We start from the raw sequence: 16,023 nt of genomic DNA, 5'->3' as shown, positions 1-16,023 counted from the left end.
GGCACTGCCCTTCATTGTGGGAGGGGAGGCTGCGTGGGGGTGTGGTCTACATTGTAACTTCCCCTCCCAGTTCTCACTACAACAACATCAACACATGTTGATGTTGTCATCAACACATTCACATTGACCACTGACCAGTGTTGCCATGTCTGCTTATTATAAGCGACTCTGGGACTTTGTAAATATTGGTAGTTGTGGGTGACGTTTTTTTGGGCTTGTTTTTAAATACATAAATAAAATAATTGTGTACTTGTCCACGGACCCTCATCTGAAATTATAATTTCTGCCAGGGACCCCTGTACCAGATTTGTGTTGTTAAAATGTTTCAAAAATATTCCATACATTTAGCGCTTTTTTTCCTCAAGATTTCTTAGAAAATAGTCACATCTCACAAGATGGCAACACTGAATAGACTTCATGAATGTTCCATTCCGACTTTGTTTACATTTTTATTTACCCAATTTGGATCACAGACCACGACATGAAGCCATGTTCTTTCTTGGACCATGTGAAATCTGCCTCTTGTTGAACCAGTACACAGTTGGACCAGTAGACATTGCAAGTTAGCTATATATACAGAAGGATATAACAGTCCCCAATCCCCATCATCATCGTCTGACCAGTGGCACTACTGCGCCAGCCAGGTGAAAATATTCAATCTTTGCTGCTGTTGTATTGTGTTCTGTATTGATTGCATCTTTTAGCAAACTAAATATATCATGTGTAAATTAGCAGAGTAGCACTAAACGTGTGTTCAACATTCCTTCCCAGTTCCCACCATGAAGACAGTGCTGGTGACGTCCACCTGGGACTCGGGACATCCATGGCGATGAGGCATAGTCAACAATATAATAATAAAACAAAACGTTTCATACTCATGTCATGTGTGATTCCTTATTTCTGAGAACATAATGTTTCACTGTCATTTCCAGTTATATTCTTTGGGCTAAACTTATAGAAAACATGATGGGCATTACTTTAGAATAGATGACATGCTAATGTTCAAATACCTTGTCATACACAGCCCAATCGTTGTTGTTTTTTGTTCAACTGAGACCGTGATGATGATGATCATATGTAGAAGTAAATACTAATATATCATGAAATGGTTCAAAATAACCATTATAGAGTTGTGGGTCATACATTTTGTCATTATGAATGCAATGTAAAATGTACCATGATCAATGAGAACAGCAAGCAGGGTATAAATGTAACCGTTTTATTTAGAAAAAGAATATATATGAATATGACTATCTCATTAGGTGAGTCCGAGGTCTTTCTTCATCAGCAGTTCCTCCATTCTGTCCTGTTGAAAATAACACATTAGATAATTAGACTTGTAGATTAGATATCATCCGAGGTGAAGCCTAATTTATACTAATATTGCATGTGAGCCGAAAATAGCAGACCCACAAGCTCACAAAGTGTCGAGTCGTTAACGCGTTGTGAGCTTGTAGATCTGCTATTTTCGGGACCCGCCCGGCGAGTCTATGGACGAAATAGCCGTGACACATGATGACTGTCATGGCGGCGCTTCAACCTGGTGTTTGCACTTTCTACATGTACAATCCGTACATCTACATAAACGTTCAGATTTCAAATATAAAGTGCTTATCCCATGACCACGGATGTTACAATTTGAATCGGGTGGGTCTAAGTACCAGTATCTTCCGTATTATTGAATAAAAAAGCATTTTAATCCGATCGGCGGCCATTTATTATGCCGAACCTATCGGTGGGGAGGTGTATTGCACTTCACATACATTATATATCAATGAGAAAATGGCCACCGATCGGATAAAAATGCTTTTTTATTTAACAATACGACAGATACGGGTACTTACACCCACCCGATTCAAATTGTAACATCTGTGGCCATGGCATAAGAACTTTATATTTGAAATCTGACGAGAGACAAAGCATAAATTAGGCTTGTCACACAAGTGGTTTAGCTTAGCATTTGGCTAGCTATTGGAACGGTACGGTACAATGTAAACAAGAATCGGTTGCGTGCATGCGTCTATCAGAAGTTACCTACACATCGTACACTACCCTAACTTTATTAATCTCTAACATTAAAGCAATCAAGTACAATTACACGTTGGATTATTATGTCAAGATGGCATAATGTTTACAGCAATCATACTTACTCTAAAGTAATCCATACAAGCTGTGTCCACTCCACTGTCCAGCATTATTTCAGCACGCAGCCTGTTGAATTCCTCTGCGGCGGAGCTGCTCTTCTGTATTTTATGGTTCAAATAAATATCTGTTGTGTTAGCGTTTCTCCAGTGGAGAATCTCCACTGAGTGTTTACCGACGCCATTGTACAATTGAGGAAGGGAAAAAAAGAAGGCTGGTCCCACTCTTTGGGAAACACCCCCTGGGGTGTGTGGATTTGGTCTCACTGAAACACCATGTAGTGCGGACATAAGGTGAGCTGTTCCTTCAGCGTCATTTGATGCGTGAGTATCTCAAATGAGATACTCACGGATAAAAAATCTAAAAACACAGACACAACACAAAAAACACACCAGGATCATGTTTATGGGTCCTAGACCTCATAAAAATAGGATTCTTTATCAAAATCGGTGAAGTTTCCCTTTAAATGAGTGCCTCACAATCTCAAGGTCGTCAGTTCAAGCCTCACTTTCAGACTTCATTTAAGTTGAATTGCAAACAACATGACTGTATCAATGAATACATGTGCAAATGGTAAAGATAACCTGAAATGCACATTTGAGAGTACGTTTTTCAACGTATGACATACTTCATTCTGAAAATAGCCGATCTACAATCTCAATCTATTCCGTTTCCATGTCTCTCTCTCTCTCTCTCTCTCTCTCTCTCTCTCTCATCAAACTATTCCGTTTCCATGTCTCTCTCTCTCTCATCTATTCCGTTTCTATCTCTCCAGTTTCCATCTCTCTCTCTCCAGTATCCATGTCTCTCTCTCTCTCTCTCTCTCTCTCTCTCTCTCTCTCTCTCTCTCTCTCTCTCTCTCTCTCTCTCCCCACCCCCCATGATGGCTGTGTTGTGTAGTCAAATGGAGCCTCTCTCTCTGTGTGTGTCTCTCTCTCTCTCTCTCTCTCTCTCTCTCTCTCTCTCTCTCTCTCTCTCTCTCTCTCTCTCTCTCTCTCTCTCTCTCTCTCCCATGATGGCTGTGTTGTGTTTCCATGTCTGGCCCTGTATTATCGCTGCTTGCAGCTATATTCCCTATTGTTGTTGTTGTTGTTATGTTTGTCCGGGACGTAAGGAAGTCTATGGAAGTCTATGGAGGCATCACCCCCTGGTGGCCAGGAAACAAACTGCACAAACATAAACAATGCACGGAAAATACGGTTTTCAGAAAGAGTACTGTGTTTCAATGCAGGAAAACACCCCAGCATCATTATATAGTGGCTGATAGAGGGGGGAAAAAAATATATAAATATTTTTTAAATTTAGGCTTAATGTTCCCTACAATGCCTTTAAACTGTGATATTGTGAAATAGAACATGCACAGAAATCAAATCAAATGCATCAGATCTGCTTTCTACTAAGTCTAATAGTGGAACGGGTCATGTTTCCTTTTGGATGAATGCATATTAACCCTTTGAGGCCAACCATCTTTTAGTCATTAACCCTTAAATACTGCAGTCACGCTGGCCGCTCTTCAGAAAGAGTCAGTCGCACTAGCCGTGCTTCAAAAATGATTGCGCAGCAACGTGGCTTTTTACGGTTAGGCGAACTGATGGTGCGTTCAATGAAATCGTAAATCCCAGTTACTTCAATATATACATGTAAAAATGTAATAAAACAATCTAAAAACATTGTTTGTGTCTAATGTTCTCGTCTATAATTATTACCGAAATGTTTTACTGCACAAATTATTAATAATAAAATATTGAAATATTACAGAATCCAGTACAGTTCAATGTAATTTTTTGGAAAATCATAAAAAAATCTAAAAACATAGTTATCACCCAGCAACTAAATGTTATTGTGCCCATGTGTGTGTCCTTTACAATATGTGAATATTACCAATATATTTTACTGTACCGATTATTAATAATAAAATATTGAAATATTACAGAATCCCATCAAATTCAATGTAATTTTTGGAAAATCATAGAAAATTCTAAAAACAGAGTTATCAACCAGCAACTAAATATTATTGTGCCCAAGTGTCTCCTTTACAATATGTAATTGTTACCAATATGTTTTACTGCACCGATTATTAATAATAAAATATTTAAATATTACAGAATCCCATCTATTTCAATGTACATTTTAGGAAAATCATTCAGAAAAACATAGTTATCACACAACGACTAAATGTTAATGTGCCCCATGGTCTCCTGCATACCATGGATGATTATAAATATGTTTTACTGTAGCAATTATTACTAATAAAATATTGAAATATTACAGAATCCCATCCATTTCAATGTAATTTTTTTAAAAATCATTAAAAAAATCAAGAAACATAGTTATCACCCAACAACTATATATTAATGTGCCCCATGGTCTCCTGTACACCTCTGATGATTACCAATATGTTTTAGAGTAGCAATTATTAATAATAAAATATTGAAATATTACAGAATCCCATCCTTTTCAATGTAATTTTCCAAAAAATCATAAAAACTTCAAAGAACATAGTTATCACCCAACAACTATATATTAATGTGCCCCATGGTCTCTTGTACACCTGTGATGATTATCAATATGTTTTACAGCTGCAATTATTAATAATAAATTATTGAAATATTACAGAATCCCATCCATTTCAATGTAATTTTTCAAAAAATCATAGAAAATTCAAAAAACATAGTTATCACCCAACAACTATATATTAATGTGCCCCATGGTCTCTTCTACACCCGTGATGATTACCAATATGTTTTACAGCAGCATTTATTAATAATAAAATATTGAAATATTACAGAATTCCCATCCATTTCAATGTCATTTTTCAAAAAAACATAAAAACTTCAAAGAACATAGTTATCACCCAACAACTATATATTAATGTGCCCCATGGTCTCGTGTACACCTGTGATGATTAACAATATGTTTTACAGTAGCAATTATTAATAATAAATTATTGAAATATTACAGAATCCCATCCATTTCAATGTAATTTTTCAAAAAATCATAAAAACTTCAAAGAACATAGTTATCACTCAACAACTATATATTAATGTGCCCCATGGTCTCTTGTAAAGCTGTAATGATTATCAATATGTTTTACAGCAGCACTTATTAATAATAAATTATTGAAATATTACAGAATCCCATCCATTTCAATGTAATCTTTAGAAAAATCATTAAAAAATCCCCAAAACATAGTTATCAACCCAACAACTATATATTAATGTGCCCCATGGTCTCTTGTGCACCTGTGATGATTACCAATATGTTTTACAGCAACATTTATTAATAATAAATTATTGAAATATTACAGAATCCCATCCTATTCAATGTAATCTTTAGAAAAATCATAAGAAATCCAAAAAACATAGTTATCGCCCAACACCTATATATTAATGTGCCCCATGGTCTCTTGTACACCTGTGATGATTATCAATATGTTTTACAGCAGCAATTATTAATAATAATAAATTATTGAAATATTACAGAATCCCATCCTATTCAATGTAATCTTTAGAAAAATCATAACAAATCCCCAAACATAGTTATCGCCCAACAACTATATATTAATGTGCCCCATGGTCTCTTGTACACCTGTGATGATTACCAATATGTTTTACAGCAGCAATTATTAAGAATAAATTATTGAAATATTATAGAATCCCATGCATTTCAATGTAATTTTTAAAAAAATCATAAAAAATCCCCAAAACATAGTTATCACCCAACAACTATATATTAATGTGCCCCATGGTCTTTTGTGTACCTGTGATGATTACCAATATGTTTTACAGCAGCATTTATTAATAATAAATTATTGAAATATTACAGAATCCCATCCTATTCAATGTAATCTTTAGAAAAATCATAAGAAATCCAAAAAACATAGTTATCGCCCAACAACTATATATTAATGTGCCCCATGGTCTCTTGTACACCTGTGATGATTATCAATATGTTTTACAGCAGCAATTATTAATAATAAATTATTGAAATATTACAGAATCCCATCCATTTCAATGTAATCTTTAGAAAAATCATAAAAAAATCAGAAAACATAGTTATCACCCAACAACTATATATGAATGTGCCCCATGGTCTCTTGTGCACCTGTGATGATTACCAATATGTTTTACAGCAGCAATTATTAATAATAAATTATTGAAATATTACAGAATTCCATCCATTTCAATGTAATCTTTAGAAAAATCATAAGAAATCCAAAAAACATAGTTATCGCCCAACAACTATATATTAATGTGCCCCATGGTCTCTTGTACACCTGTGATGATTATCAATATGTTTTACAGCAGCAATTATTAATAATAAATTATTGAAATATTACAGAATCCCATCCATTTCAATGTAATCTTTAGAAAAATCATAAAAAAATCAGAAAACATAGTTATCACCCAACAACTATATATGAATGTGCCCCATGGTCTCTTGTGCACCTGTGATGATTACCAATATGTTTTACAGCAGCAATTATTAATAATAAATTATTGAAATATTACAGAATTCCATCCATTTCAATGTAATCTTTAGAAAAATCATAAAAAATCCAAAAAACATAGTTATCGCCGAACAACTATATATTAATGTGCCCCATGGTCTCTTGTGTACCTGTGATGATTACCAATATGTTTTACAGCAGCATTTATTAATAATAAATTATTGAAATATTACAGAATCCCATCCTATTCAATGTAATCTTTAGAAAAATCATAAGAAATCCAAAAAACATAGTTTTCGCCCAACAACTATATATTAATGTGCCCCATGGTCTCTTGTACACCTGTGATGATTACCAATATGTTTTACAGCAGCAATTATTAATAATAAATTATTGAAATATTATAGAATCCCATGCATTTCAATGTAATCTTTAAAAAAATCATAAAAAAATCCCCAAAACATAGTTATCGCCCAACAACTATATATTAATGTGCCCCATGGTCTCTTGTGCATCTGTGATGATTACCAATATGTTTTACAGCAGCAATTATTAATAATAAATTATTGAAATATTATAGAATCCCATGCATTTCAATGTAATCTTTAAAAAAATCATAAAAAAATCCCAAAAACATAGTTATCACCCAACAACTATATATTAATGTGCCCCATGGTCTCTTGTGCACCTGTGATGATTACCAATATGTTTTACAGTAGCATTTATTAATAATAAATTATTGAAATATTACAGAATCCCATCCAATTCAATGTAATCTTTAGAAAAATCATAACAAATCCAAAAAACATAGTTATTGCCCAACAACTATATATTAATGTGCCCCATGGTCTCTTGTGTACCTGTGATGATTACCAATATGTTTTACAGCAGCATTTATGAATAAGAAATTATTTAAATATTACAGAATCCCATCCTATTCAGTGTAATCTTTAGAAAAATCATAAGAAATCCAATAAACATAGTTATCGCCCAACAACTATATATTAATGTGCCCCATGGTCTCTTGTACACCTGTGATGATTATCAATATGTTTTACAGCAGCAATTATTAATAATAAATTATTGAAATATTACAGAATCCCATCCATTTCAATGTAATCTTTAGAAAAATCATAAAAAAATCAGAAAACATAGTTATCACCCAACAACTATATATTAATGTGCCCCATGGTCTCTTGTGCACCTGTGATGATTACCAATATGTTTTACAGCAGCAATTATTAATAATAAATTATTGAAATATTATAGAATCCCATGCATTTCAATGTAATCTTTAAAAAAATTATAAAAAATCCAAAAAACATAGTTATCACCCAACAACTATATATTAATGTGCCCTATGGTCTCTTGTACACCTGTGATGATTACCAATATGTTTTACAGCAGCAATTATTAATAATAAATTATTGAAATATTACAGGATCCCATCCATTTCAATGTAATTTTTCAAAAAATCTTTAAAAATCCAAAAAACATAGTTATCACTCAACAACTATATATTAATGTGCCCCATGGTCTCTTTTAAAGCTGTGATGATTATCAATATGTTTTACAGCAGCAATTATTAATAATAAATTATTGGAATATTATAGAATCCCATGCATTTCAATGTAATCTTTAGAGAAATCATAAAAAATCCAAAAAACATAGTTATCGCCCAACAACTATATATTAATGTGCCCCATGGTCTCTTGTACACCTGCGATGATTATCAATATGTTTTACAGCAGCAATTATTAATAATAAATTATTGAAATATTACAGGATCCCATCCATTTCAATGTAATTTTTCAAAAAATCTTTAAAAATCCAAAAAACATAGTTATCACTCAACAACTATATATTAATGTGCCCCATGGTCTCTTTTAAAGCTGTGATGATTATCAATATGTTTTATAATATTTATTTTATTGAAATATTATAGAATCCAATGCATTTCAATGTATTCTTTAAAAAAATCATAAAAAATCCCCAAAACATAGTTATCGCCCAACAACTATATATTAATGTGCCCCATGGTCTCTTGTACACCTGTGATGATTATCAATATGTTTTACAGCAGCAATTATTAATAATAATAAATTATTGAAATATTACAGAATCCCATCCTATTCAATGTAATCTTTAGAAAAATCATAACAAATCCCCAAAACATAGTTATCGCCCAACAACTATATATTAATGTGCCCCATGGTCTCTTGTACACCTGTGATGATTACCAATATGTTTTACAGCAGCAATTATTAATAATAAATTATTGAAATATTATAGAATCCCATGCATTTCAATGTAATTTTTTAAAAAATCATAAAAAATCCCCAAAACATAGTTATCACCCAACAACTATATATTAATGTGCCCCATGGTCTCTTGTGTACCTGTGATGATTACCAATATGTTTTACAGCAGCATTTATTAATAATAAATTATTGAAATATTACAGAATCCCATCCTATTCAATGTAATCTTTAGAAAAATCATAAGAAATCCAAAAAACATAGTTATCGCCCAACAACTATATATTAATGTGCCCCATGGTCTCTTGTACACCTGTGATGATTATCAATATGTTTTACAGCAGCAATTATTAATAATAAATTATTGAAATATTACAGAATCCCATCCATTTCAATGTAATCTTTAGAAAAATCATAAAAAAAATCAGAAAACATAGTTATCACCCAACAACTATATATGAATGTGCCCCATGGTCTCTTGTGCACCTGTGATGATTACCAATATGTTTTACAGCAGCAATTATTAATAATAAATTATTGAAATATTACAGGATCCCATCCATTTCAATGTAATTTTTCAAAAAATCTTTAAAAATCCGAAAAACATAGTTATCACTCAACAACTATATATTAATGTGCCCCATGGTCTCTTTTAAAGCTGTGATGATTATCAATATGTTTTACAGCAGCAATTATTAATAATAAATTATTGGAATATTATAGAATCCCATGCATTTCAATGTAATCTTTAGAAAAATCATAAAAAATCCAAAAAACATAGTTATCGCCCAACAACTATATATTAATGTGCCCCATGGTCTCTTGTACACCTGCGATGATTATCAATATGTTTTACAGCAGCAATTATTAATAATAAATTATTGAAATATTACAGGATCCCATCCATTTCAATGTAATTTTTCAAAAAATCTTTAAAAATCCAAAAAACATAGTTATCACTCAACAACTATATATTAATGTGCCCCATGGTCTCTTTTAAAGCTGTGATGATTATCAATATGTTTTATAATATTTATGTTATTGAAATATTATAGAATCCAATGCATTTCAATGTATTCTTTAAAAAAATCATAAAAAATCCCCAAAACATAGTTATCGCCCAACAACTATATATTAATGTGCCCCATGGTCTCTTGTACACCTGTGATGATTATCAATATGTTTTACAGCAGCAATTATTAATAATAAATTATTGAAATATTACAGAATCCCATCCATTTCAATGTAATCTTTAGAAAAATCATAAAAAAATCAGAAAACATAGTTATCACCCAACAACTATATATTAATGTGCCCCATGGTCTCTTGTGCACCTGTGATGATTACCAATATGTTTTAAAGCAGCAATTATTAATAATAAATTATTGAAATATTATAGAATCCCATGCATTTCAATGTAATCTTTAAAAGAATTATAAAAAATCCAAAAAACATAGTTATCACCCAACAACTATATATTAATGTGCCCCATGGTCTCTTGTACACCTGTGATGATTACCAATATGTTTTACAGCAGCAATTATTAATAATAAATTATTGAAATATTACAGGATCCCATCCATTTCAATGTAATTTTTCAAAAAATCTTTAAAAATCCCAAAAACATAGTTATCACTCAACAACTATATATTAATGTGCCCCATGGTCTCTTTTAAAGCTGTGATGATTATCAATATGTTTTACAGCAGCAATTATTAATAATAAATTATTGGAATATTATAGAATCCCATGCATTTCAATGTAATCTTTAGAAAAATCATAAAAAATCCAAAAAACATAGTTATCGCCCAACAACTATATATTAATGTGCCCCATGGTCTCTTGTACACCTGCGATGATTATCAATATGTTTTACAGCAGCAATTATTAATAATAAATGATTGAAATATTACAGGATCCCTTCCATTTCAATGTAATTTTTCAAAAAATCTTTAAAAATCCAAAAAACATAGTTATCACTCAACAACTATATATTAATGTGCCCCATGGTCTCTTTTAAAGCTGTGATGATTATCAATATGTTTTACAGCAGCAATTATTAATAATAAATGATTGAAATATTATAGAATCCCATGCATTTCAATGTAATCTTTAAAAAAATCATAAAAAATCCCAAAAACATAGTTATTGCCCAACAACTATATATTAATGTGCCCCATGGTTTCTTGTACACCTGTGATGATTACCAATATGTTTTACAGCAGCAATTATTAATAATAAATTATTGAAATATTACAGAATCCCATCCATTTCAATGTAATCTTTAAAAAAATTATAAAAAATCCAAAAAACATAGTTATCACCCAACAACTATATATTAATGTGCCCCATGGTCTCTTGTAAAGCTGTGATGATTATCAATATGTATTACAGCAGCAATTATTAATAATAAATTATTGAAATATTACAGAATCCCATCCATTTCAATGTAATCTTTAGAAAAATCATAAGAAATCCAAAAAACATAGTTATCGCCCAACAACTATATATTAATGTGCCCCATGGTCTCTTGTACACCTGTGATGATTATCAATATGTTTTACAGCAGCAATTATTAATAATAAATGATTGAAATATTACAGAATCCAATCCAATTCAATGTAATCTTTAGAAAAATCATAAAAAATCCCAAAAACATAGTTATCACCCAACAACTATTTATTAATGTTCCCCATGGTCTCTTGTACACCTGTGATGATTATCAATATGTTTTACAGCAGCATTTATTAATAATAAATTATTGAAATATTACAGAATCCCATCCAATTCAATGTAATCTTTAGAAAAATCATAAAAAATCCCCAAAACATAGTTATCACCCAACAACTATGTATTAATGTGCCCCATGGTCTCTTGTACACCTTTGTACACCTGTGATGATTATCAATATGTTTTACAGCAGCAATTATTAATAATAAAGTATTGAAATATTACAGAATCCCATCCACTTCAATGTAATCTTTAGAAAAATCATAAGAAATCCAAAAAACATAGTTATCGCCCAACAACTATATATTAATGTTCCCCCGGTCTCTTGTACACCTGTGATGATTATCAATATGTTTTACAGCAGCATTTATTACTAAAAAAATATTGAAATATTACAGAATCCCAAGCGTAACTGCCTACTATGGGATATCATCGGAAACCGGTAGTGGTATAAATACCATTGCGTCACATGAGCTCTTCTTCCACTCTGCCAACGCGAAGCACACGGAGCCAACGAAGCATAACTAAGGGGAAACTGACAAAATCCAACAATACCCATGTGACAACACGTGACAATATGTTGAAAGGGTGTGCTTTGATTGGCTAGCGAGACGCATGATGAAATAGAGTCCTATAAATAGGTGTGTCACTTCAAAAGATCATTTATATTTTTTGAAGTGAGGTAAGACAGGATTAATCATGAACAGTACTGGCGGAGACCTGTGCTCCGAGGAGCACATTTTCTAGTTTTACTTTCTTTTCCTGTCCTCTCCGTTTTCATTGCCACAAGGCACCGCGACTGAGCTAAGGCTAACGCTAAAGCTAAAGCTAATGGCTAGGCTAGCAGCCTAGCCTTTTTTTCGCCTCGTGTCTCGACGGAAGAGGGAAAAGATGGAGGCACCTCGTCACTGCGCGTTCCGAGGATGCGGTTTCCTGGTCGCTGCGGACGACGACCACTGCCTTTGCATCTCCTGCCTTGGCCCGAGCCATGGCTGGCTTGCTTGCGAGCGGGGCCAGGACAAAGGCGGCTGCGGGCCATGCGGGATGTTCTCCGAGGCCCAGCTAGACCGGCGCCTGCAAAGGGCCATGGACCTAGCGGCCTCGACAAGCGGCGGTGCTAGCCCCGAAGCTCCCCAATCAAAGGCACCGAGGAAGCTAGCACTAGCCCAGGGGCCTTGGGCCCTCCGCTCCACTCGGCCCCACGCGCCAGTGGAGCCATCAGCAAGGTCCGGGATGAGCAGGCCTCTAGGGCCGCTCCCTCATCCCCTGACCGAGAGGTCGCTGCCGAGGCTGTCGGGCCTCCCAGCCTTCTCCCCCACCACCTCCATCGCCGCATGGGGAGACACTGCCACGGAATGCAGCGACTCGGACGGCGAGGACGAGGAATTCATCGTGGTGGTGGACGAGGAGGAGGATATAGGCCCAACATCCTACCAGCAGTCTCAGAAGGTACCGTTGTCCAGCCCGGACCGTCCTGAGCCTGCATCGGAGCCTGCTCCGGACCCAGCGGTGGCTCCTGCGGTTGCCAGCCAGGCGTCGGAACCGCTGGAGCCCGTGTCCGCAGTGCTCAAGTGCTCAGTGCTTGAGCAGCCGATGGAGCAGGTGAAGACGTCCATCGGGGTCCCCATCGCGGGGACCGACCACACCAGGAGGTCCAAGACCACGACGCACGCCACACTCTACAAGGCCTCGGCAACGGCAGCCAAGGTACTAACATGGAGTCGCTTTTCCAGGGTTCCGCCGCGGCGAAGCTTGCGGAGATGCAAGCCCGGCCCCTGGAGGACACGGCATCAGCGGCTCAGGTACACGAAACTTTCATTGCAGACGCAGTGGAGCTAGCGAGGCTGGTCCAGCTCGCAATACTCTGCTCCTCTACCGCCCTGATGTGGATGGGCCGAACCATGCCTCTCACAGCCGACTTAGAGAGACTACAGTGGCTCGAGCTCGCCTCTGGTTGCAAGGCCATCTTGACCTCGGGTCTGAAAAGCCTCCCGCTCAAACCGGACAACCTCTTCGACACCGCTGCCGACTGGATCATCAAGACCAAGGCGGCGGAGAAGCAGCTCAAGGACACAACCACAGGCCTCCTCTCAACCCCCGCAACCCCCGCTGTGGCCAGGCCTAAACAGCAAGGCCTGGGGGCGGCAGACGCACCTCTGGACGTCAGCGTGGTGCATCCAGGGCGTCCTCCACCAGAGCTAGTTCCTGGGAGCGACCCGATAGCTCTCTTGGTTTCCAGGACGTAAGGCGTAAGGACGACAAGAAAGCTCCCCAACCCCCCCCTCACCTCGGCCCCGATGCAAGGACAGTGGGCCCCGGCGCGGGGGTTGGGAGGGTAAATGACATTAATTTCCCGGTTCTACTGGGTGAGCACCAGCTGATTTTCCCGTCACGGCCCCTCGGTCGGCGTCATGCGGGGCCAGCTTCCGAAACGCCCCCGACAGAACGGGGCGACATCCCAAACACTGTAGGGCATAGATATTCAACTGGCGGCCCGCGGGCCACGTGCGGCCCGCGAGGAGCTTCCTTGTGGCCCCTGGCCATATTAAAAAAAAAAAAAAAAAAAAAAAATAATAATAATAATAATAATTTTCATAATTATTATTTATTTTAACTTTGATTTATGTTATCAAAGTTAAAACAGTACAAATTATTTATCCTTCATTAGTTCTTGAAAGGCCATCTTTCATTGGAACTTAACTTAGAACCTTAAATAGAACCGAATTAGACCGAATTAGACCCGAAAAAAGGTTGATTTATATTGGTCAAATAGAACCGAATTAGACCCGAATTAGACCGAATTAGACCCGAATTAGACCCGAAAAATTTCGCGCGCGTACGCGCGCAAATTGTGTGCACATTTGCGCTGTGTGGCCCCCGACTCCAAGTTATTTTACAGTTGTGGCCCCCTGCCTAATCTAGTTGAATACCCCTGCTGTAGGGACAGATCCTGTGCATGCTGTAATCATTGTGAATCAAATACAGGTAGTGAAACCTTTAATTTTGAATCAAATGTCTCTAATATGCTATGTGAAAGGGGGGTTCTGTGTAAACAAAACTTTGTTTCCAACTGCGACACAGCAGTTGCTTCTTCCGTCCGGCAGAGGGCGGCAAAACACCTCTGCAGGACGGAGGAGCCACAAAATGGCCGCCTCCCAACACCTCGCCAAAATGGCGGAGGTGAGGCGGAAGTTTACGTCTCACAGAACCCCGGTGTTACACCGGCGAATGTCCCCAGGGGGAGCAATACTTTCGCTCCGGGTACACACACCTCACAAGAGGTCCGTTCCTATCGACCTCACGAACATGGCGGACGAAGTTCAACGGAAATCGCCTCGACGGGCCCCGGTGTCGCTCCATCAACACTCCCCTGGTCGGAGAGGTGTTCGGATCCGGGTAAGTACTACACCGGGGCAAGGGTCCGAGACTACGTCTGGAGAGCCGACAGCGTCTCGTATCCCCATGGGAACGGGCGCGTGCTCTGTGACGAGACCGACATTAGCCCAGCTAGCGCTACCGAGCAATGCTACAGGGCGGATGTCTACGGTGTGTGGGATTCCCCGTCTACGTCACGGGCTTTCCCCACCGTCGATCGGTCAGAGCCCGACGGGGCAGATGATTTCAGCAGCCCCCACCATCCCCACGAACCCTCTCGCTCGATGCTTTTCCGAATGGAAAGCATGCAAACCGAATCCTTGAGTGCTGCGTACCATGTTAACAGGATACAGGTTGCAATTTTCGAGCAAACCTCCACTATCGGGCAAGATAGTGTTCTCCCACGCGTCGGGCCAAGTGGCCATAACGCTGAGGGAAGAGGTTTCAGCTCTCCTGAGCAAGGGCACAATCAGTGATTTATCTCCGGATCAGAACCGACTGGGTTATTATTCAGAGCTTTTCCTGGTGAAAAGAAGGGGGGGGGGGGGGGGGGGGGCTATTCTGAACCTGAAGGGTTTGAACAGAATTCTGCAGGTTTTTCAATTAAACTTTGTATGCTCACAACAGCGACGCTGTTGAAGACCATACGAAAAAGCGATTGGTGGACGGGTATAGATATCAAGGATACCTATCTTTACGTCCCAATCTAACCGCCGCACTGCAAAGTCCCTGCGCTTCGGTTACGAAGGCGAGACGTGCAAGCATGCGGTACTCCCGTCCGGCATGTCACTAAGCCACAGGGTTTTTTCGTGACTGTGCACGGAGGCGGCGATAGCCCCGCTGCGGCAGCAGGGTCTGCGTCTGGCGACATATGTAGACAACTGGCTGCTGGCAGCGGACTCCAGGGTGGAGGTGGCACGGCACACGGAGGTGGCCATTACGCACCTGCAGTCCCTGGGCTTCACAATCGACGCTCAGGAGTGCGCTCTGATTCTTCCCAGCTAGCCACCTTCGTGGGAATTTTGGATTCCACCACGATGGTTGCGCGCCTGTCTCAGGACAGGACGG

This window comes from Gymnoscopelus microlampas (genome assembly GCF_963454915.1).
Source record: "Gymnoscopelus microlampas genome assembly, chromosome: 4".
In the NCBI taxonomy this organism is placed as follows: Eukaryota; Metazoa; Chordata; class Actinopteri; order Myctophiformes; family Myctophidae; genus Gymnoscopelus; species Gymnoscopelus microlampas.
The sequence above is the reverse complement of the archived record's forward strand: the minus strand, read 5'-3'. Positions refer to the sequence as shown.